The sequence below is a fragment of the Toxorhynchites rutilus genome, chromosome 1, assembly GCF_029784135.1.
Source record: "Toxorhynchites rutilus septentrionalis strain SRP chromosome 1, ASM2978413v1, whole genome shotgun sequence".
NCBI lineage: Eukaryota > Metazoa > Arthropoda > Insecta > Diptera > Culicidae > Toxorhynchites > Toxorhynchites rutilus.
In genome coordinates this window covers 196,693,592-196,716,911 of record NC_073744.1, presented here as the reverse complement: position 1 = coordinate 196,716,911, position 23,320 = coordinate 196,693,592, and the positions used below count along the sequence as shown (strand labels likewise).

The following is a 23,320-nucleotide window of genomic DNA, read 5'->3' as shown; positions in this document are numbered from 1 at the left end:
GACTAATAGCCACGGAACACGGACGCTGCTCGGAGATGATTCAACATTTCGGCTAGAACAGAGAACCATTGCATATCTCTTGAAAAAATAAAGGGTTTTAACGCATTTGGTCTTTCTCTGTAACTTGCTCTGGATACAAGTTTTCCTTTTTCTTTCGGCATACGATGTTCAGAATACAGCAGACTAAACATTCGAAATAGCTACTGGAGAAGCATGCTAGGATTACATTTCAATTACGCTCTCCCCTTACCAATATTTCATCCAACCACTCGAGGCTGGCCGCATATCGCTTCGCGCGATGTTTCGCATGCAACTGGTGCTTCCGGTGTATAGCGCTCCACCGCTTCTTATGCTCCACCATTAGAATGTCCACCGGCACCGGTTCCGCTTCCAGATCGATTCTATCCTTCGAAGCCTCTTTTTGGCACGGCAAAGGTGACGGAACTCGCCCGACGGTATCCAATTCCGGCGGAGGGATGGAACATATTTCATTCAACTTTCCGTTTTTGTACTGTTCTAGTACTTCTGGACCGCTTGCGGATGCCTCAGGTTGTTGATTCTGCGTCCAGGCCCGACAAATGGAATACAGCGAGCTAGATTCATTGAAACGGGACAAATCGACGCTGCGATCGAATAGCTTCATAATGTATGGCTCGTGTAGAGCGGGGCCCGCATCCGGAAGCATTTGTTTGGAATGTTCCAAAGACTGGCTGAGGGTGGGATTGTCCGAGTTCGATTCGTCGTCGGTTTGGATGACAATACGCTTGAGAGCACCCCTCAATCGACCTCGGGCAGCGGCTACACTTTGGAGTGAGCGTCCTGAAAAAGCCACGATAATAATAATCGGAACAGTTCGGAAATATTTTCAACATCTTACGATTTTCAGCGGAATCGAGCGGACTCCGACGTTTGGACATTTGTGCAAATACGAGACGATAGTTTTACATGCAGACACAGGCTGAAATCGATGCAAAAGAGATCATTTTCACTTCTTCCTTTTTATATTCAAAAGCTGTCACTTCCGTCGTTGGGCGTTAGCAAAAATAGCCAGTTGCAACGTTACAGATTTATCACTCAATCGTAACGGTCGTCACTCAATGCACTTTATCTTGTTCTGTGTCTGTGTTATAATCTGTGTTACAGTAATTTGCTTCTAATTGAACATACCGTTACACCACTCAGGCCATCTACACACTAGGGGCTGTCCACATACCACGTGGACAGAAAAAGCACGATTTTAGAATCCCACCTTCCCTCCGTGGACAAGCGTGGACATTGACTATACCCCTCCCCTGTTGTCCACGTGGACATTCTTCCATATATTTTAATTGGAAAAAAAGAAATAATTGAATTGTGCCTATATTCGATTTTAAATTAGTCTTTTTTTTATCCCATTTATTTATTTAAGGCTCACTAGCATTTTAGCTGTAACAGAGCCGAATTTGAATCGTGTACATGTCACATGGTTATCATATATCTATAATTAGCACATTACACAGTTGCCATTCGCCAGTATTCCTTCTATACCATTACATATGGTACATTCACACAGTAGCCATTTAGGCGTAAGAGTATTCTTTCTGTTCTTCCATTATCCAGTTGGACCACCGGACAGCGGAGACAGTTGAATGATCATTGTTGAGTTATTTATAGAACAGCAGCCCGATGTGTCTTGCAGAGCAGAGCAGTTGTATGGATGAATCGATCTTATTTCGACCGTGGATCGATCTCCATCGCTGATGATTGTTGCGTGGACGTAGCTATTCTGTAACAACACAAAGATGGTCAATGAGGGGCCTGAGTTTTGAACTCACGATCGATCGCTTACTAAGCGAACGCGCAACCAATGTGGCTACGGAGACCCCCTAAATTAGTCTTATTTTTATGTGTTTTTGTAATGATAAAAAAACAAGAAAAAAAGATGTCCTTTGTTTTGGTTTTTTTTCGCATTGAAAACTTGTTTTAATAACAAATTCCTAGCGGCCATTCTGCACTGAATATCCAGATTTCTCTCGGAGTGCTCGTGAGGCACAATTACACTAGACAATTCTTGACCTAGGTAGTGCATCTTACTTTCGATGCAACGCAAACTGCTTCACTTCTGGAGCCTGTAACATTGATATCGTTTTATTCGGATCATAATCCTAAATCCTTTTTTGAAAAGAAAAAAAAATGCGAAGAGGCTTTATTAGTAGTTGCGGTAGTTAGTAGTCCATTCTTTGATTGATTGCACCTCTTCCTACCAATATATCTTAGAGTTTGAAAATATGTGCAATCGTTGACTGCAGGAAAAGCTTGGTAATGGCAACTGTATGAAATGGTGGGTTAAAGTTGCTGAAACAAAAATTCGTTCTTTTCCATCTCATTTGTATTTGTAACGCGTATGAATTTATGTCATAATTTCACTATTATCACCCTTATTCTTGTTTACGGCCGTATCTGACTTTCGTTCGAAAGACTTGATTCGAACAATTTCGAAAAATACTTTCTTGTTTTCGTACGAATCCGTTCGAACAAGACCTTTTTCGAACATAAACATCAGATGCAAGATTTCATGCATTAATAAAATTTCATGCAAGATTTCATCAAAGCAACGGTGAAAGTGTCGCTCATACAGTGATCGTACTGCAAAACAGCAAAAACAATAATAAAAAGTACACAAAGAAATGAAATATTAATAATGTTAGAAACGCACTGGTGCGGATGCCCTAAGGCGGGGTTGCCATACAAATGAAACAAAAATTTCTGCATTACTCGAGAATTAATCAAGCAAATAAAACCAAATTTGGCATGTGGAGGTTATAGGGTGCAATAAATGTTTTTACGGTAGTGAGACTGTAGCAAGTTACTTGGGAAGGGCTTTCTCTGATAAGTGTATCGGTATCGTAACTAGGGTAGACTATAAAAGTATCCCGTTGAACCGAATGACTACTCAGAGTCCAACTTCAGTTTTAAGAGTGATTTTATTCATAACTTTAGCCTATTTATATATGAATTACAAAACGTTTCAATATCCTATATGTTGATATTAGGGTGAGCGAGACAATGGGAGCGACAACACCGAAAATGTACTTATTGCTAAGTCAGTTAAATTTAGTGCACATCGAACCTGGCTGGATGTGTAATTTGAGTCCTGCAATATGAATGTGTATGGGTACGGACCGCTGAAGGCGGGAGGTAAAGAAAGAGCGGTGATAGCATCCGATCGTTTGTGTGGAAATTGGCACCTGTGATTGCAATTGCATTATTTCTGTTTTTTTGTAAACTAAGCATCTTTTAGGTGAACGGCCTTTACGTTTGTTTGGTTTGTTTTGCTGCTGATAGTGGTTCTGAAATCACGTGCCATTACAAGACACTCCACACCCCTCTCTAAGGGGGGCTGCCATACAAATGAAACACAAATTTCTGCATTACTCGAGAATTCATCAAGCAAATAAAACCAAATTTGGCATGTACCGTAACTGAGAAACATGTTATTTGCAAGTGGTTCAAAAATCTTGAACGAGAATTGTGTCTGAAAATCTGATATTATAATGTCGAGTTTTGGTAGAAGTACTAGGAATTTTATAGTAAAAGGGAATTTTAAAGGGTAAATTAGAAGATCAATCAATGAATAAGTCCGCGATTGGACCCATGAACAGCGCTCAGTAAGAAAACATGGATGTGATAACGAAAAATGAATTTTGGTCGGGACGAAGTTTGCCGGGTCAGCTAGTGAAGTGATAAATGTTCTATGAGGGTGGACTAGATAGTTTTAAAGGGCAAAAAATATAATGGATAACTCTTATTTGACAATTTTTCTATAAATAACTCAATCTGTTTTTTTTCAGCTTTGAAGCTAATTATTGTGAAACGGTACGTAACCGGAAAACCTTCGAGTGTGAAGTGGTCGTGAAAAACAAGCGAGTGAATGACACCGAGATAAAAGTCTCGATTGGTTACCAAGGACAAAAGTAACCAATTGACACTGAAGAAATGTGTGTTTTAAAAAGTCGCGCATAAGTTGCGCAAAGTTGTAATTTTTTCAAAAACATTTTTCATAAAATGTGCTCCTCATATGATTTTATTCAGTAGTTGAAGAAACGGCATCACTGCCAGTGGATGATGACGAATGAAAACTTAACGATTTCATCACGTTTGAGTTGCCTCGATGTGCAGAGCTGAGTTGGAGATACGATTGACATCGCCAACCGATCTGTGTTGCGGTTGCCCAATGTGTAGAAGGCTCTGGTGTCACATTAGAGGCAGTTGTGATCAGTAATTGGACATATCAACAAACACAACACAACTTGAAATGAACAACACAATGAAAAAAAAATAAAACAGGAAAATCATTGAAAATTTAAGGGAGTATTCTAGTCTAGAAACTTGGACAAAATCAATTTTTTTTCCTTCATATTTCTGTACTTTAGACATTCAAGAATATACTCTAGAAAGGACTTTTCGAAAATCCTATTACTAATGAACTTCAAACGCGTTTTTCTCGAAACTAGTTTTTTCAAACTGGCGTACACGATATCTCAAGTTCTACTGAACCGATTCATGTCGAATTCATATGGATACAATCTACAGACATCTCTCTATCGCATGAACCTCTAAAAAAATGATATTTTTCTCAAATTTTGATATTTTTTTAAAAATTGGGTAACGTAAGAAAACACGTTTTAAACCGCATTTTGTTTTTCAAACGGCCGCCATTTTGTCAAAAAATAACCAGCCATTTTGTCAGATAACCAGAAGGGCTGGAATCGTGTACGCCATGGCACAACTGTTTTTTTTGGAACCCTCTCGCTTCATCAGCTCTTAACTATTCTAGTTATGTGCATTTTTTCTCCGTTCAATTTTGGTTTTATTGTTAAAAGATAGATGAACAAATAATGATGATGATGATGATGATGATGGTCCCGCCTCCTTCCCCTACAGAGGTTTGAGCAAGACGAGTTATCTAAAAGATAATTTATTTATTTTTTCTCAACATTGAAATCAGTATAGTAAACACAAAAAAACGCACTGATTTTATTCACAGATATAAGTTCAAAAAAATTGCAATGTCAAAAGACATGCCAATACTCAGTCATGTCCGCCACAGAGCCGATACGGTCCCGACGAGGCCCTTGCAGCCAAGTGGTCCACCAGAGCACAAGTCCAACCGCCAGCCTTGTTTTGGATTGACTATGAATATCCTCATTCAGAGAAATCGAGAAAATTTCCTTCACGAAAAATTCCTAGACGTGCCACGCGCGCGACGCTCAAACATTTGTAGACTACTTTTATTTTTTTTTTCAACTAATACAACTATAAAAACAACAAAATAAAAATAAAAATAGTCCATCATCACCAGATCATGACAGACATAATAGAGATCAATACAAATTTAAAAAAAAAAGGTAATTTAAAAAAATTAAATAGTCTACATAATATAATCCGTTAAAAAACTTCGTCAGGTTAATTGAAAATATTAAAACAAACTACAAAAAATTGTCCACATTAATTATCCGTTCGTATAAAACTTCGTCAATAAAAATCTTCGTCATAAAATTTAAAAAAAATCTTTCGACTGTTAACTAAAGACAGCTTTCACGTGTGAAATACAGTGCCTCTCAAATTCTGTAAGTGTTGTTGCGCATTTAATATGTCTTGGCATCGAGTTGAAAACATTTATTCCTTTGAAGTACAACGAATTTTGTGAAGCACATGACAAGAAATTTGGTGTTCTTAATTCATTCGCGTTTCTAGTGTTATATCTATGGAAATCACTTCCTCTTTCAACTCGATCACACAAATATCGAGGCAGCAAACCATTAACTACTTTAAAAATGAACACCATAGTTAAATAGACAATTCTTTGCTTCACGGATAACCATTTTAGAGCGTCCAGCATCAAAGATGAGGAAGTGAATCTATTACATTTTAGGATCAACCGCATTATTTTATTCTGCAAACGTTGTAATCTCGATATTTGTGTATCATTGGCTAAAAATAAAATGGAAGAACAAAAGTCTAAATGAGGAGAGATGATTGATTTGTATAGCTGTATTTTGCTGCAAATAGTTAAATCGTTTTTCAATCGGCATAAGATTCCATACTTCTTGGCAATTTTCTTGATGATATTGTCAATGTGAGTATTGAACTTGAGTTTGTCATCAATAATCACGCCAAGATATTTAATCTCCCGAACGCGTTCAATGGTCTCATCATCAATTACAATTGAGACGTTTTCATTAGAACGATTTCGCGAGATTACCATATATTTAGTTTTACTTATGTTCAATTTCAATTGCTTATACTTCAACCATCTACTTAAAGAACGCAAATCTCCATTCAAATGTAAAACGACCTGATCTAAATCATTAGCTGCAATGATACACAGCTTCATCTGCAAAAAGGTTAATATCACAAAATCGTAAAACTCGTCGCATGTCGTTGATGTACATAATAAATAAAAGGGGCCCTAATACACTTCCCTGAGGTACTCCAAGATTATTCCCTACGGGACTGGAAATTGAAACATTGAAAATAGTCCGTTGAGTTCTGTCATACAAATAACTTTCAAACCATTTATACGCAGTACTCGTAATTCCAAAGCGCTGAATCGTGTTCAACAACAAGGGCCTAGAAATTGTCTCGAAAGCGCGTTTTAGATCCAAGAAAACAGCAATTATGGTATCTTTACATTCTAATTTCTCTTTCCATTTTGCTAACACCAAGTTCAATGCGGTTTCACAGGAATGTCCTTCCCGATATCCCGATTGTTCTGGTATTAGCAAAGCGTTGAGATTTAAATATTGCAACAGCTGGCCTTTCACAACATGTTGATGGGACGAAACTCTTCGGCTTTAATCGTTCCAGCAACCTTTTGAATAGGAACTATGAAAGATTCCTTCCACACCTGAGGCACATGCCCAGTTAATAAAGACTTATTAATAAGGTCCAGCAAAATGTGATCAATGACATGAAAGCAATCTTGAATAACTCTAGCATTAACATTATCCACTCCAGCCGTTTTTCCTAAAGAAAAGCAAATAGTTCTAAGTTCATTTAATGTAATTGGGTGAAATCTTTCAAATCTACAATTACTATCAACCGGCTGTTTTATTCCATCATGTTCATCGACCAATTCAATGGACTGATTGATCAATGAAACACTATTGACAAAATAATCATTAAACTTAGATGCTATAGTCTGTTCAGACTGTTCAAGTGTGCCATGAAAAGCTATGGACCGCGGTTTACTATTACTAATGATATAATGGATAGTTTACTATTAATAATGATATAATGGATAGTAAAAGTGTTCTTCGTTTTATTTTTGTGGAGTTCGAAAAAACGCCCGAAATTCGTTTCTCTACACTAGAATACCCCCTTAAGAAATAACCATTAGAAAAGTGTGCAAAGTATATAATCTTGTAAAATGGTTGAAAACACTACAAAGGATGTTCACAAAAATGTCCAATTAGAGGATGATTGGACATCATTATTTATTGACGTGGGACTACGTCTAACCGGAATATATGGGGGGTAAAATGAAAACCTAACCACAGAACGAGCAGGAAAAAATGAAAGATTTCGAATGCTTATACCTCGAACATTTCTTACTAGATCGGAAAGATGTTTGCATCAATTGATAGGGAATATTTCTACGCATCTATCGCAATTAATAAAATGTCATTCTTCATTAGATAAACAATTGAATAACTGTAAAATGTAAAGCGTTATCTAAACGCCCTAACTGCCTCGTTTTGATTAGTCCGATTTACAGCTTCCCCAACACAGCCATCAAAACCAAGCAGCATTGGGGAAATCAGCATTGCAAACACATGAAAGTAGGAAGAGCTTTCGCTCCCGCAGAAATGTGTTCCCTAACAGAGATTTCAAAACTATGGTGCCTGGAGGAAATCGGCATTGCAAATTCATGCAAGTCGGGAGCATTTTTGTTCCGATTGAAATGTGTTTCCCTAAGACAGTCTTCTAATCCATGGAGCGTGGGGAAATTGGCATTGCAAATACGTGCAGGTGTTTGCCTAACACAGACTACAAAACCAAGGTGCCTGGGGAAAACGGCTTTGCAAATAAATGCAAACTGCGAATACTTTTGTACTCGCTTGCCTTTCTGCAGACTAGAATATGTTTTCCTAACACGGTCTTCTGAACTTAGGAACCTGGAAAAACCGTGCATACACTAGAGGCGAATGAACTTTCAAGTTTCAAGCAAATTCGCGTTTCGAGAAGTACGTACACTTGAGAAATGCAAACTTCAAAGGGAAATGTAAAATAAAATAATTTAATAATTCTTCCGTGCACATATTTTGTCCTAGGCATCATACCAAACGTAAAATGACTGTCATTAAATTTACTTGTAACGAAGAGCATAATCTATAACAATGCATGAATTAACCTTACATGGCATCTGTTCAATCTTTTTACCCACAAAGCAAATATATTGAATTCAATTGAATACGGAAATTGTTGCATTCAATCAAGAATTTAATCGATACAAACAAATAATTGCTAAGCTAAGGTAGTCCCACGTCAACCTTGCGATTATATCATAGATATAACCCACTCATTTTGACGTAGGACTACGTCTAACCGGAAGATATAGGGGGTGAAATGAAAATCTAGGCACGGAACAAGTAGGAAAAAATGCAAGATTTGGAACGCTTATAACTCGAGCATTTCTCGATAGATCGCAAAGGTTTTTGCATCAATTGATAGGAAATATATCTACGCATCTATCATAACGAATAACATTTCATTTTTCTTGAGATAAATAATTGAATAATTGTGAAATATCAAGCATTGTCCAAATGCAATATGTGCCCATTTTTGATTGGTCCATTTTGTGCTCCTCAAATCGTACCGACCAAGACGGGCAACCAGAGAAGCAGCGAAATACAATGAAGCACGATTGGAAAGGAAAAAGAAAAAAATGAACGAAACATTGGTCGCAGTCTCACACATGCGTAATTCTCGAGCCAGCCAGTCAGCTTAAAAATCCCCGCTCCGCTGCCATAACGATCATTCTCATCCAAACCGTACATCACATCATTTCGCAACACATCACATCAACAAACCAACATAAGCAGCCATGTCTGGACATGACAAAGGAGGAAAAGTGAAGAGAAAGGCAAAATCCCGCTCGAACCGTGTTGGTTTGCAATTCCCCATAGGTGTATTCGCCAATTGCTCCGCAAGGGTAGCTCGGCCGAGCGCGTTAGTCCCAGTGCACCAGTCCACCTAGTCGGCGTTATATAGTTTCGGCCGCCGAAGTGATCGAGTTAGCTGGCAAAGCTGCTCGCAACGATAAGAAAACCCACATTCAGAACAGACCATATTAGGTTCGGTGGACATCAAGACAACAACAGGCAGTTGCAGCGAGTGGCGAGTGGCAAACGCAATCGCAAAACGGCAGCAGGTAAAAGAAGGAAAAAGTTTGTTTATACAGACTGCTTTGGTAGCAAAACCAGCCACCGTGAAACACGGCGTTTTTCAGGGCAATTAAACCTTTCAAAGAAGAGTTATTAAAAGTTTTTCACAATACCAATGCATTCTAAAGTGACATAATATGACATATAATATAAACTGATTTATTTTGTTTATGCTTGTTTTTGAACTTATTGGTGGTTGGGGTCTTTCAAATTGATCATTCAGTTTTCACATACCCATGCATGGTTTCCGAATTAAAAGTGGCTTCAAATTACAACACATTGTATACAGGATGGCATTAACTAATTTTCTCGGTAGCAAGAACTGCCTTCTTTGGTTGATAACTGATGTTGAAAATTGACTGACGTTACATCTGCATTGTATAGAAAAATAACTAAGGAGCTAATGTTCTTTTTTTGAAGGACTTTATTCCGAAGGTCATCCGTCCCTGTATTTACTGTTGGTTTGTCAGAACGCTTATAGCTCGTTTGTTTTTCGACAGATCGTAGACTTCGTCTCCAAAAGCTCAGTTCTTTTTCATTTTTATTTACTTTGTTTACGGAGACTACAAATCTTACAATTCATTCGTCTCCGAAACCACAGTTTAAGGTACGGTAATGTGCTCACTAGTGAAATATATGATAGTGAATGAGCTGATGACCACCTATGCATTCCCTATCACAGCCATCATTTTGATTGTACGATATGTGCAAACGCCGAAAGATGCCCGGCGTTGAACATTTAATAAGTACAAAGCATTCAGAAAAAAAATCAAGAATCAAGTTTGTAAAAAAAAACGCAAAAACACAACAAAGGTTCTTTTCAGAACCCCCAACATGTTCATGAAGAGTAAACAGTCAACTAATCCATTTTTCAGGTAGATAGGTAGGTATTCACGTAGGAGAAGAAAATAAAACAATATATTTAAAATATATATTTAGCAAAAGCTGTCCCCTTTGTACAGTCCTACGTCACTCCGGTTATGTCCCCGACATTACCAACCCGTCTTTTTTTATTATTAATTAGAGGCAAATCACAGTACAAAGGAATCGAATTTGTCCGACAAACGAATTTTCCATTACGCCTCGCATTTCGACCGGGATGCTACGAATTTCGCGTTGAATGTTGTCTTTGAGCTCTTCTAAAGACTTTGAGCTTGTAGGCATAGGCATTTTATGCTGACCATAAAAAGAAATCCAATGACGTCAAATCGCATGGACGAGGCGACCATTTCTCTAAATAACACGTTTACCAAACTTACTTTTCAATATATCCATTGTAACGTGCGCTGTGTGGCAAGTCCACCGTCTTTTTGAAACCACATATCATTGATGTCAAGATCTTCCAATTCCGAGCAAAAATAGTCTTCTAACATGACGCGATAGCGCTCTCTTTTGGCGGTAACCTGACGGTCGTTCTCATCGACGAAGAAATACGGACCAATCACTCCTTTGGCATGGAAATCACAACAAACAGTTTTTTTTTTGCAGATGCAATGGTGTTCCTTGAAGCACATGTGGGTTTGCATCTGACCAATAACGCATATTTTGCTTGTTGAAAAATCCATTTAGCCATTTAGCCAGCCTCATCGCTGAAGATGAGTTTGTGATGAAAATCAACATTTACTTTAAGTTCGTCATATCGGAGAAGATTTCGGCGCTTCATATGGCGAAGTGGCTTGGGTTCTTGAGTCAATCTGATCTTGTAAGGATGTAGCCCAAGATCTTTTTGCAAAATACTCGTTACTCGTTCATGTGAAAATGTTGATTTTGACGAACGTTTTGACATAGACTGATCCATAAAATATTTCAAGGGTTTGTTTTCAGAAGCCTCGAGTACCCAAGCCCTCGTCATTAGAAACAATTACCGATTAACCACACATAAACCCGCACTGAAACCCTCCGCAAACACTAGTGAACCACCCCGATATTGGCAAACGACCGCGCATACTAGTCGCTTTCACTTTCCATCGTTTTGCACGAGACGTGATTCTCCGAGAGGCGGCATCTCCCATTTTATCTGCGCGCAATATCTACAAGCCAAGTGCGCACACTCTTACAGTCAGTCACTCAACAGTCGAAAGAGAGGGAAAGAGGTGCAGCAGCCTGTGGCCTATGATGCATTTCCGCGAGTGGCAACGGTTGCAATCAATGGTATGTCTTTATATCGCGGTGATAATGGCAGCGCCGAAGTGATCACGTGTTACTCCGTTTAAACACCACCGATGGTGGTGCGCAACCTGTGCAAATCATTCATCTTTCACTTTCGTACCGCTGTTGTTTTTCCTTCATTCAGCGGATCGTTCTTCGGTGAATAGATCAAATAGCTGCAAATTGGATGGGAAATACTTGGCGCGTACTTTTTGTTTTGTTTCCATCGGAGTCACAGCTATTGAATGCGCAAGTGTTTAACCTTTTTGTGGTGATTCCCAACTATCCACACGCACTTATCGTCGGCTTTCTTTTCGTTGTGCTTTGCGCAGCGATCTTCGTGGGGGTGAAATCGGTTTGTTCGTTTATATCGGCCGTCATCAAATGTTCAAACGCAAGACAAAGCATTAAATCCGTCTCCTAGATGTGTAATAAACATAAATGATGATGATGGCATCAGAATAAAAAAAACAACATTAACAGAGAACAAACCTGTGTTTAGCGCACGGAGAGTAATGCGGTTGACCTTCCTGGAGCATCTGGTTGGCCTCTGTGCTCGTTAGTGCCGTGCGCGAGAATATGCGACAACTGTTGCCCTAGAACCGGTCAGCAGAAGAAGATTACTGCACCCAGTGCGCATATGCTCATCGCTGGACATATACTGTTGACGTCATCAAAAGTTCTACCTAGCTAATCATTTACCTTTATTCTATCCTTTACTGTAACTGTCAGTTTATTCTAGAGCCAAAGAGAAACTAACTATACAACAACTAAGACCGAATAAAGATTAATCTCTTCCCGTATTATTTAATACGTCACACATCAAGTGATCTCACTACTCTGCTGAGCGTTCTAGCGCCCTATGTTATGCAAGACACCTCGAGTGAGGCTCGATGTTGTACGGGAAAGAGTTAAAACGTGTCCTATACTCTTAAGGTGGCCGTACACTGTTTGCCCGGAGTTCAAATATTTGATATTTTTTGACAGATAAGGTTTGATTTGATATTTGTACAAACACTATTTTGTTTGCCACTCTTCAATTTTAAACAGTAGTAAACAATATCAAACACCGAACATGGAAAAAATCAACTGAAATATCCAAGGTAACCTAACCATGTACCAACAGGTTCGAAGAACAGACTGAAAAAATATTTTAGGCATCCAATAATCGAATATTTGCTTGTCGTGTTTTGTGTAGAATATATTTGATCAGTACACGTTGACCAAATTTTATCTGTCAAAAAGAGTCAAATATTTGGCTTCGGTCAAACAGTGTATGAGCACCCTTAATATAAATTTTTCGTGTTTTACGTATAATTATTCTGAATTTTCCCACCACCCATCCGTTAGCAAACGACCCACTGTCAGAGATCGAACGAAACGAGCGTTCGCTTCCTGATGCGAACACGGCTCGCGGGGTAGCCCGCCTGCAGGGAAATGGCCCCGAGCAATGCGTAGTCCTTCGGGTAATCTTTCCTCAGCTCGACGCCAATGTCCACGATCGCCGTCGGGCCATGGCTGATGGCCTCGATCGAGAGATAATAGTATCTGCGAAAGAGCAGAAAATGAGAACTTGATTCAAGTACACCATATCAATGCACTAACCTTATTTCCCACCCATTAATGCTACTCATGGCCGGCAGCTTCAACTGGGCCTTCATCCCAAGCAACGTTCGACAGTCCTCGCTGTCCAGTGGGATCGCCTTCATCTCGTTCCTCCGATCGCTCAAGTGACAATCCTCGTCGCCACAGACCACCTTCAGCGAGCTGTGAGATCGAATATCATACACCTTCAACAGTAAATTCAGATCCGCACTGGTTCTGTCACTCCGCTTGAAGGCATAAGCCACGATCAAATCCGAACCGCAGTCAAAATCGGACGCAAACAAACGACTGTTCGGGTGCACTTCTTCTACCCTCAAACAGGACCCTCCGTCCAGGGCGGTGTCAAAACTGTGCGTCCAATACACCGGTCCCACGCTGTCCCTCTCGTACTCCCGCGGTGGCGTGTATGGAATGCTCGGTTGAAATCCCTGCCGGGACAAGTTAAACCACGATTCAGTCTGACGTTTTCCCAGTCGGTTACGAATCTTTCCCGAGCCGAGACAGAAGGAAGTATAGAATGGCAGTTGCTGAGGTCCCCTCACGAAGAAGTATCGCCACAGTAGATTCCAGAAGCGATCGTTCAGCTTGAGGAATCGGATGTTGGACCCATCCTGATCGAGTTGATCTCTACGCATGGATTCCTCGAGCGATTCAAATGTCCAACCGGGGGCGAAAATCGCCACCGAGAACTTAAATTCCATCACTGTGGCCAACGTGTGGTAGGTGTCCATCTTAGCTTTCTGCCCTCGACCGAACACATCGATTCCGACATAAACGTCCAGCTTCCGTTCGGGGTAATGATTGCGGATGAAGCTCTCGCTTCGTTCCAGGTGCTGGCGGGTCCAAGTGTAATTCAGAAAGATGCCATCGCAAGCGGCGAAAAAAGCTCGATTTTGGTTGTTCAGTTCATTCTGCCAGCTGAGCAGACCCTTTTCCGTGATGGCGTCGTACCAGATGACCATGCTGCCAGGGATCTGCTCATGACATTTCTTCGTTAGGTAAGTCACAAAGTCCCTCAGCATCGCTACTTTGTCCTCGTCGAGTGTGCACTCTATGTTCAGCAGCCAACCCTGAAATGGAACGCTGTTTCGCTGAAGTCGTTCACAAAAAAAGGTAGAACTCCTAAAATCACCTGAAATTGACAAATCTTCGCCACCGTCACCAGCGCATCCGCCACCTTCTGCAGAAACTCCTCCGACTGCAGAATATCCTTCAGCAGACCCATGTTAGCCCCCTCGATGATGAACGTCCCGATCACTTTGACCCCGTTCTTGTGGGCACAGTTGAGCCACTGCAGCGTTGGAATGGTCACAAAGTTATGGCTGAAGTAGCAGAACACATCCACGGCGGCCCAATTGTAGAACCGGTAGTCCACCCATTTCTCCCCCGTCGTTCCGTTGACATACTTATCCGTGAGATAGTTTCCCTTGAAATCATGACACACCAGCACCTGCGGTCGCCGACGATCCTCCACGAAATCGGTAACCCCCGCGTCAAAATCGATCTCCTGATAGCGCTCGCCGAGATAGCGCGATCGCGATCGCGGTGTGATCGGTAGCACCAAATTGCGCCAGCTGACCGGTTCCTTCTCAAATTCCAACAGATCTCTGATGGTGTGAATCGGCTGACACACGTGACCCTCTTCTCGAGCGCGTGATCGCGGGTTGTGAGGACGAGGGCGGGCCATCGAAATACACACAGTCAGAGCACACCCCAAAAGAACAAAACGAAAGAAGATAAGAGAACAATTCGAACACTACACGCAACGTTCAACGCTCTATGCGTTCGCACGGGACTGGGTCAACTGAGAACGAATTGCGTCGATTTCCCATTCTAGTGGAATGCACTTTCTCCCTCCGTAAGCTAGCCGTAAATTACGCCATGAAACCAGCCCGGAAGTGCACTAACCCCATAATGTCACGAGGCACAACCGAGATTCCTCATTATGGCCGGACTTTGAATGATTTGATGAAAGTTACGCCATATTTGGATGTACCCCGCGTCATGTGATAAGCGAAACGAGGGGAAGTTATGCAGAATGAGCGCGTTGTCAATAGCCGATCGTGTGCAGCGTGACTATTTTAACACATATTTTTTTTCCATTCTTCGTTGTGGGAGAAATGTCGTTATCAATGAACGAGAAGATTGACGGCGGTGTTTGTGTTTCTTTTTTTCTTTTACGCTGCGCTTTTGGTCCAGATCTAATTGAGATTGAGATTGTTGTTTGTTATGACTGTGGGCGAGGATAGAGTTCATAGGAAAGGGAACAAAACAGCAACAGAGTCGGTCACTTCGGAGAAAAAAGAATGAAGCGCTGCATAATGATAAACTGAACGGTGTCATGTTGATGTAGTTTTTCTTGAATGAATATCGCAAAAGCAATCAAAAGCAAAAAATAAATAATTAGAATTGATTTGAAAATAGAATGCCGATTCAAACTGTGCTGTTTGTTACTCAGTCCACATATCGTATTGCAGACTATTGAACTTGTTTAACAGACATCTCATTAGTCCAATAGCCACGCACCGTAACGGAATTATTGTGACAAGTTGAACCTGATCCTGGACTCCCGAAAGCGAGTTATCAATGGTACTGAGAGCCGCCCAGCAAACATTAAATCGAATAAATTTTGCACATGCAAGGTCGTATTTAAAGTCGTATCAAATGAAAATCGTTCTTCTTCTTCTTCTTGAATGGCGTTAACGTTCCCTGTGGAACTTTTGCCATCTCAACCTATGAATTAATTAGCGTCATTTATTAATGCTTAGTTGAGATTTCTTAAGCCAAATAACACACCTTGTATGTATTCTGAGGGGCAAGCTCTAGAAAACACGTGACCGCAGTGCAAGTCGAAGGAAATTTCCTTGACGAAAAATCCTCCGGCCAGAACGGGAATCGTGAGACGCTAACCACTCGGCCACGGGTGCACGTCAAATTACAATCGTATAAACTATCAATCAAAGGATGCATCATGTGTATCCGAAATCGTATAAAATGCAAAAACACTGTATTCTATATCATTGATGGATTAAGTCGTATATCGGTACAACGATCATCCTAGTATCGCGATATGCAGTATTATATATGTACACTAGCTGACCCGGCAAACGTTGTTCTGCCATAAAAATTATTTGTAGTGAATATGTTGATTGTAAAATAAAAAAGACGGGTGGGTAATGTCGGGGACATAACCGGAGTGACGTAGGACTATACCAAGGGGGCAGCTTTTGTTAAATATATATTTTAAATATATTGTTTCATTTTCATCTCCTACGTGAATATCTACCTATCTACCTGAAAAATGGATTAGTTCACTGTTTACTCTTTATGAATATGTTGATGGTTCTGAAAAGAACCTTTGGTGTTGTGTTTTTGTTATCACTCGATATTCCCATCTTGTTCGGTTAAACCTTCCTGTTTAGCTATTGCGTTTGCCACTCGCCACAGCTTTCACAGTTGGAAAATTTCTTCCCATCCAGCTTGTGACATGTTGTTCAGTAAATTACATTTAATGCGACGTGCCGGAGAAACACTTTGCCACTCACTGAAACTAATTGTTGCCTTGATGAGCGCCGAACCGAAGCTGCTCTGTTCTTGATGCGGGGTTTCTGATTGTCGTGAGCAGCTTTGCAAGCCAACTCGAGCACTCCGACGGCCGAAACTCTATAATCGCTGTTAGGTATACTGGTGCTCCGGCACCAATCCGTTCGGCCTAGTTACCCTTGCGGAGCAATCAGTGAATGCGACCAACAGGGAACTGGAGACCTGCACGGTTCGAGTGAGACTTTGCCTTTCCCTTAACTTGTCCTCCTTTGTTACGTCCACGATGCCGATGCCGTACAACCACACGGGTTTACGGTTTGAAAGAAAATAAGATATTTTTTTGGGGTCCGCGTGTTTTATACTCTAGCGGTACACACTCACAGGATAGAGACAAATCGGCAGACTCAGCCAGAGGGACGAGTCCAACGAGACGAATGAATGAGCGTTAAAATGGAGCGATGGCAAAAAAAAATACATTCATTACGATTCGTTCGCTCGTTGGATTCACATGCAGGCTAAAAAGGGTCCTTTTCAGGATCACAAAATTATCTTCAATGTAAAGAGTTTATTGTTTTGTTATCACTCGATATCCCCATCTTGTTCGGCTAAACCTTCCTGTTTAGCGATTTGTTGCCACTCGCCACAGCTTTCACAGTTGGAAAATTTCTTCCCATCCAGCTTTGTGACATGTTGTACAGTAAATTACATTCAATGCGACGTGCCGAAGCGCCACTCAGTGTCGCATTGGAGGCGATTTTAACCTGTAATTAAACATTTGCGATGACAGTGGTACAGTGTCGACTTTCAATGTGGGGTCATAATTTGGATCTCTATGTTTACAAAAATGTCCAACTAAATAAGTCGCATTACATGTCCGTCCAATTAGCTAAATGTCGAACTAATTGTAAATTACTGTACTTTCAACCTGAAAACAATTTAAGAATTGGTGAAAATTGAATAATCAGGAAAGTCCCTGAGCTTATTGATAGTTAATAAGCTCAGAACAACTGCCAAATTCACATACTCATCAGATCCTGGCAAACAAATTATGAAAAAATCAATTTATGTTTTATTATTATTTTGGATAATGTTTTAGAAAGCATTGAACTGTATTTCCTAAACTCTTTTTTGGAAGGTTTAATGGCCCTGAAAAGCGCATTGTTTTATTGAATGGTTCCAATTTAGAAAACTTAGTACTCGTGGTTTTGAAAAAAACCATTTCGAACGCCCTCGAAGCCGCCTTGTTCTGGATATGCCACCAAAGCAGTTTGTATAAAGAACAAACATTTCTTCTGCTACCTGATGCCGTTTTGCGATTGCGTTTGCCACTCGCCACTCGCTGCAACTGCCTGTTGTCTTGATGTCCACCGAACCGAATGTGTTCTGTTCCGAATGCGGGTTTTCTTATCGCCGCGAGCAGCTTTGCCAGCTAACTCGATCACTTCGGCGGCCGAAACTATATAACGCCGGCTAGGTGGACTGGTGCACTGGTACTAACGCGCTCGGCCTAGCTACCCTTGCGGGGAACTCCACATCAACACGGTTCGAGCGGGATTTTGCCTTTCCCTTCACTTTTCCTCCTTTGCCATGTCCAGACATGGCTGCTTGGGTTGGTTTGTTGAAGTGTTTTGATGCGAACCGATGTGGTGTACGGTTTGAATGAGAATGATCGTTACGGCAGCGGAGCGGGGATTTTTATGCTGACTGGCTGGCTCGAGAATTACGGATGTGTGAGACTGCGACCAATGTTTCGTTCATTTTTTTCTTTTTCCTTTCCAATCGTGCTTCATTCTATTTCGCTGCTGCTCTGGTTGCCCGTTTTGGCCGGTACGATTTGAGGAGCACAAAATGGACCAATCAAAAATGGGCACATAGTGCATTTTGACAATGCTTGATATTTCACAATTATTCAATTATTTATCTCAAGAAAAATGAAATTTTATTCGTTATGATAGATGCGTAGATATATTTCCTATCAATTGATGCAAAAACCTTTGCGATCTATTGAGAAATGCTCGAATTATAAGCGTTCCAAATCTTGCATTTTTTCCTACTTGTTCAGTGCCTAGATTTCCATTTCACCCCCTATATCTTCCGGTTAGACGTAGTCCTACGTCAAAATAACTAATGTATTGTAAGTGTGCTTAAATGTTTTAAAGATCGACACATAATTGAAACGTTCGTTACGCTTTCTTTCATACTTGTATTTGACATACCGAGGTATAGAGCGCCAAGTCGATGACAAAAATTTAAAAAAAACACAAAACATTCCTTGTATTCCATTCCCGATGTACTTCATTCACGAATCTGACATGTTTGTTCTCTTGAACGTTAAATTTAAATTGAAAAAACAGGAAGTGGGTTATATCTATGGTATAACCGCAAGGGTAACGTAGGACTATCGTCGATTTAGAGATCATTTGTATGAAGTTGAATCTGAATTCATTCTGAATGAATGAATATTTGGAGAACTTCGAAAACGAGAGCGTTACGTTGGAGGCACAAGGTTTTATGCATCCAATATTGGATACGGAAATATCCTACTGATGGGGAAGAATAATCTTCAGAAGCTATCCTGTTGATTGCGATTGATTGAAAAATCACAAAACCTAATGTATTTGGTCACAGTGTTACATGGATAGAAAACATTAAAATAAACTCTTTCATATGAATGTAATTTTAAATTCCCAGAGGAACTGGCAGATTATTTTCAGTAACGATTAGATATTTCCACATTTTCCTCGATACTGGAAGCCCACCAGTGGTTAATGCTAACTCGATAACCATCTGTTAATAGCACTTGATTGAAACATATTTGGTCACAGTGTTACATGGATAGAAAACATTCAAATAAACTCTTTCACATGAATGTATTTCTAAATTCCTAGAGGAACTGGCAGATTATTTTCCGGATCTTTCTCGATCCAAACGGAAAGAATTCCGTGCGTGTATGTGTGTGTGTGTAGCGGCTGCTTCGAGATCTTCCCGGGAACCGTTTGTAGCATCACTCTCCTCCTGATAGATTCCCTTCTGGCCTAGGGTGCACAAACAGGCTCTTGGTGACACCGTTCATCCGCGCTTTCATGATAAATGAAGAGCTTCACCACAACAGTGACAACATGCTCCAATCGCTGTTCAATTAGAACTGAGTGGATTTCCGAGCGGCGCTCGCTTATATACCGATTGGTGATTTCAATAGCCAATTTTGAAAGCAAATTTAAGACTATTGAAACAAGTTTTTGGATCAGAAAGTAACAAGTATATAACGCGTAGACATTTTATCTTTCGAATGAAGTGTTTATCATACCATTTCGTTCAGTTGTTTAGGAGCTATTAACACTCAAAATCTCGGTCTTCGGCGTAACGCTTTCGTTTTCGAAACTTTGATTTTACACCCCGGTATAGAAATGAAAGACGTAGTCCTACGTCAAAAGGAATAAATTTCGTTGTTGCAAATTTGTTGCACTTCATCGAATGTTTTGCTCAGCTGAGGCGAATATGGCACTACTGAACGGTTTTCCATGTCAATGTCTGCGTTATTAATTTTTATGAATGATTGTCCGTCATTATCAGTTTTTATTCTTTGATATATTGGACATCCATCTAGGCTTGTGGTCGTGTCGTTGGTGAAAAATTTAAGAAAATGCATTGTACAGCTTCCATCTGCCATGCAAGGCTATAAAAAAAGGCTATGTTTGTGGTAACAATATCGAACAATCACCCATATTTCGTCATTAGCAGACCCGAAAGCAATTTAAGTTGTTGAAATTTGAATGAAAATGTTTATTCGATGTTGTTTGAATACTTAGTAGACATAGCCTTGACCCTAACTCAATAATTTTGCTATAAATCTCCTTGCATTTCAGTCAAAATATTATCCAGAATATAAAATAATTATCAGAGACTTTTTTCGTCCGATATGTTCCCTACCTGTAAAGAATGTGTTATTCTGTTACACAGAACACATAATAAAGCCATAGTTCATTCAAATTTTTTGTTTTAAAAGCGTGTTTATTTCACTCGAAAATTCATAACAATTTACGCTTCACAGAAATGGAACACGAAGCTCAATGACGTCTATACGCATTGCGTTTCAAGGTCGGATGACATTCGTTCTCTTTGAAAAACAATCTACGGGTCGATTATTTGGATATAATATATACCAAAATACCGAAATCGCGATTAAAAATAGACAATGGAGGTAAACCTTTGAGGTTATATGTACTTTTATGCCAAATTTATAAAAAAAAAAGATTTATTTAGATTATTTTAGATTATTTAGATTCTTTTTTTGCATGAGACTACCCTAATCGGTATAAAACATATGGTAATCGGTACCCTAGTAGTATCATATATAGTTTACGTCCTATTCTCATGCCTACCAAGTTTTCAGTGCATAATTTCATGAAAATCGGTCGAGCCGTTTCGGAGGAGTTCGACCACGAACATCGTGACACGAGAATTTTAAATATATAGATTTCATTAATTTTATATAGCATTGTCGGGTCAAATCTCATCAGTGTGAAAAGCATCGTATACCGTTATACACGGCCTTATGTGCGTATAAAATATGGCATTTACGAATATTGCCTTCACTTTCACGTGTATATGCCAGTTATATGCATCATATATCATCTAAATGTGTCTTAGATGTATGTATATCGCCTCCAATTATGGATATTCATACGATTTAATGTTGCTGGGCGGCTTTAACAATGTGGTTCAGAGACCAAAGGGCAATCTTCAAAATGGCAATCGAACGATTTACGCTAAGCGAGATAAATAAAAATTGTTGGATCGGCATCCACTAAGAAACCGTATGGATGCAATTGCATATAACTCGGGGATGAAATGAAAAAGGTTGACCAATCTCTCGTCCAAACAATTACTAGACATAATATTCACTTATGATTTTTTCACTGTTCAAGCCGCCTGTTAACATATCAAGGACTGAGAAGAAATCTAAAAGACATACGCCTGGGACCGCACGTTTTGGGGGCAAACTTGCAAAAACGCTTCATTTGTTCGGATTCCACGAATGAGATCGTTTCTTTCGGTGTGAATGAAACGAAGGCGAGCCACCGGTAGGCCTTGTTAGATTCTTGGCAGACCAAGGATTTAATCACCAAGTGTAGAAAACACGGTTTATTTCGTGATCTATTCGTAACAGACGGAGCGCGAAACACGAGAAAGCTCGTGAGCGGTCTTTAATGTGTTGATAGTTTCAGATGTTATTTTACAAACACACACACTTATATCATTTCGCTCTTCTCAACAGAAGCCTTTTCTATTAATATTTCCGGTCTCGATTAGCTTAACTGTCATCCTTGGTGAAGATAGTTTTGCTACTGTCACGCGAAACCAAATCACACACAAAATTCCTGAACAATTTTTTTCTTGTTGAGCCAATGATAGCCTAGTTTGATGATTCCCCACACAATTGTGTAGCTCAGAACCTTAATGGAATGGCGTCAGTTTGATGTAATGATTGCAATGCCAGAGACATCTGTGAGTAAGTAATTTGTTCGGGTCCACAGCTCAATCCGAAACGAAGACATGTGATGACGCAAAACAAGGAAGAACAAGCGATGTTCATTGATTCGTATCGAGAACGATACTGGAAGTTTGCCCTTCGTTCTTCTTCTTCTTCTCTCCTTTGTTCAAGGTGACTTTAAATCATTCCCCTTCGTTGATCGCCGATAAGTAGCTCGTTATTGACGACATGGGTAGGGAAGCTCACAAATGAGCACAACAAATGTATGGGAAAATGGAAATGCTTCTAGTTTGCATCAATTTACACCGTTTACACATCAGGGGATTGTAATAAATAGCATTAAAAACAAATCTTAGGGAATTTCCGATTTGTTTGGTATATAAATCGTCTAGATCCGTTCGCGGCAAAAACAGTTATTAACATTAACTTTATTTCATAAAAACGTGACCTGTTTTCTGATTTGGCACCCTTAATGAAAGGTGTAATTCTACGTCAAAAGCGTTACTCTATACATGTCTGATATGCAAAAGTTAATTTTTATTAATAACTTTTTTTCAAAATCATTTTCGGTTCTAAATACGGGACACAAAGCTCAATGCCATTAATGCGAATACACACTAAATTCCCATGTTATCAACATGTCGATTAAAATAAAAGCTTCTTAATTGTCCAAACATAGTAGAATAACCTCCAGGTATGTGAGTTGTAATTGTACGGGTTTTTCGATGAAAAAACACATTATTTTCAGGAAAACCTCAAACACACCATACTTTCCTGGTCCCACCACACATAGAGCACCGTTTTCCGGCCGAAACATTTTGACTTTGCAGTGGAAGGGCTGGCTTCATCAGGTGACAGCCATTATTTTTCGCGCTTGGGATTCTAGAAAAAAATCCATTTTTCGGCACATAATGTTCACACATGGCTACATTACAATTGCTCAAAAGTTATTGATACACTTCCACAATCTCCCGACATCAATCCCAGTGAAAAAACAACAATGGGAGCTATCTGGGTAGGACCTGGGAGAAACCATCAAATTTCTAAAAATATAACGATTTTAAATACCACTTGATGAATGAATGGATGAGTGTTCCTTCCG

At 39.9% G+C, this 23,320-nt stretch overlaps 1 protein-coding gene and 1 long non-coding RNA gene across 4 annotated transcripts in view; one reads left to right on the top strand and one right to left on the bottom strand.

Annotated features, from left to right (window-relative positions):
• The window catches only part of LOC129762184 (uncharacterized), a 132,958-nt gene that overhangs the window by 81,587 nt on the left and 28,051 nt on the right, over positions 1-23,320 (top strand). The gene's annotated exons all lie outside the window — the stretch shown is intronic.
• The window catches only part of LOC129762170 (uncharacterized), a 147,422-nt gene that overhangs the window by 123,411 nt on the left and 691 nt on the right, over positions 1-23,320 (bottom strand). The window contains exons 2-5 of one of the 3 annotated variants that reach the window (XR_008740561.1): positions 14,314-14,822; positions 13,182-14,251; positions 12,069-13,124; positions 9,652-11,996 (exon numbers count right to left, since the gene is read on the bottom strand). The exons of 1 other annotated variant lie outside the window; for it this stretch is intronic. The gene's annotated coding sequence lies outside the window, so the exon portion shown is untranslated. Of the gene's footprint in view, positions 1-9,651; positions 11,997-12,068; positions 13,125-13,181; positions 14,252-14,313; positions 16,512-23,320 lie in introns of those variants that run through there. One more of the 3 variants, XR_008740560.1, reaches the window with a different exon arrangement.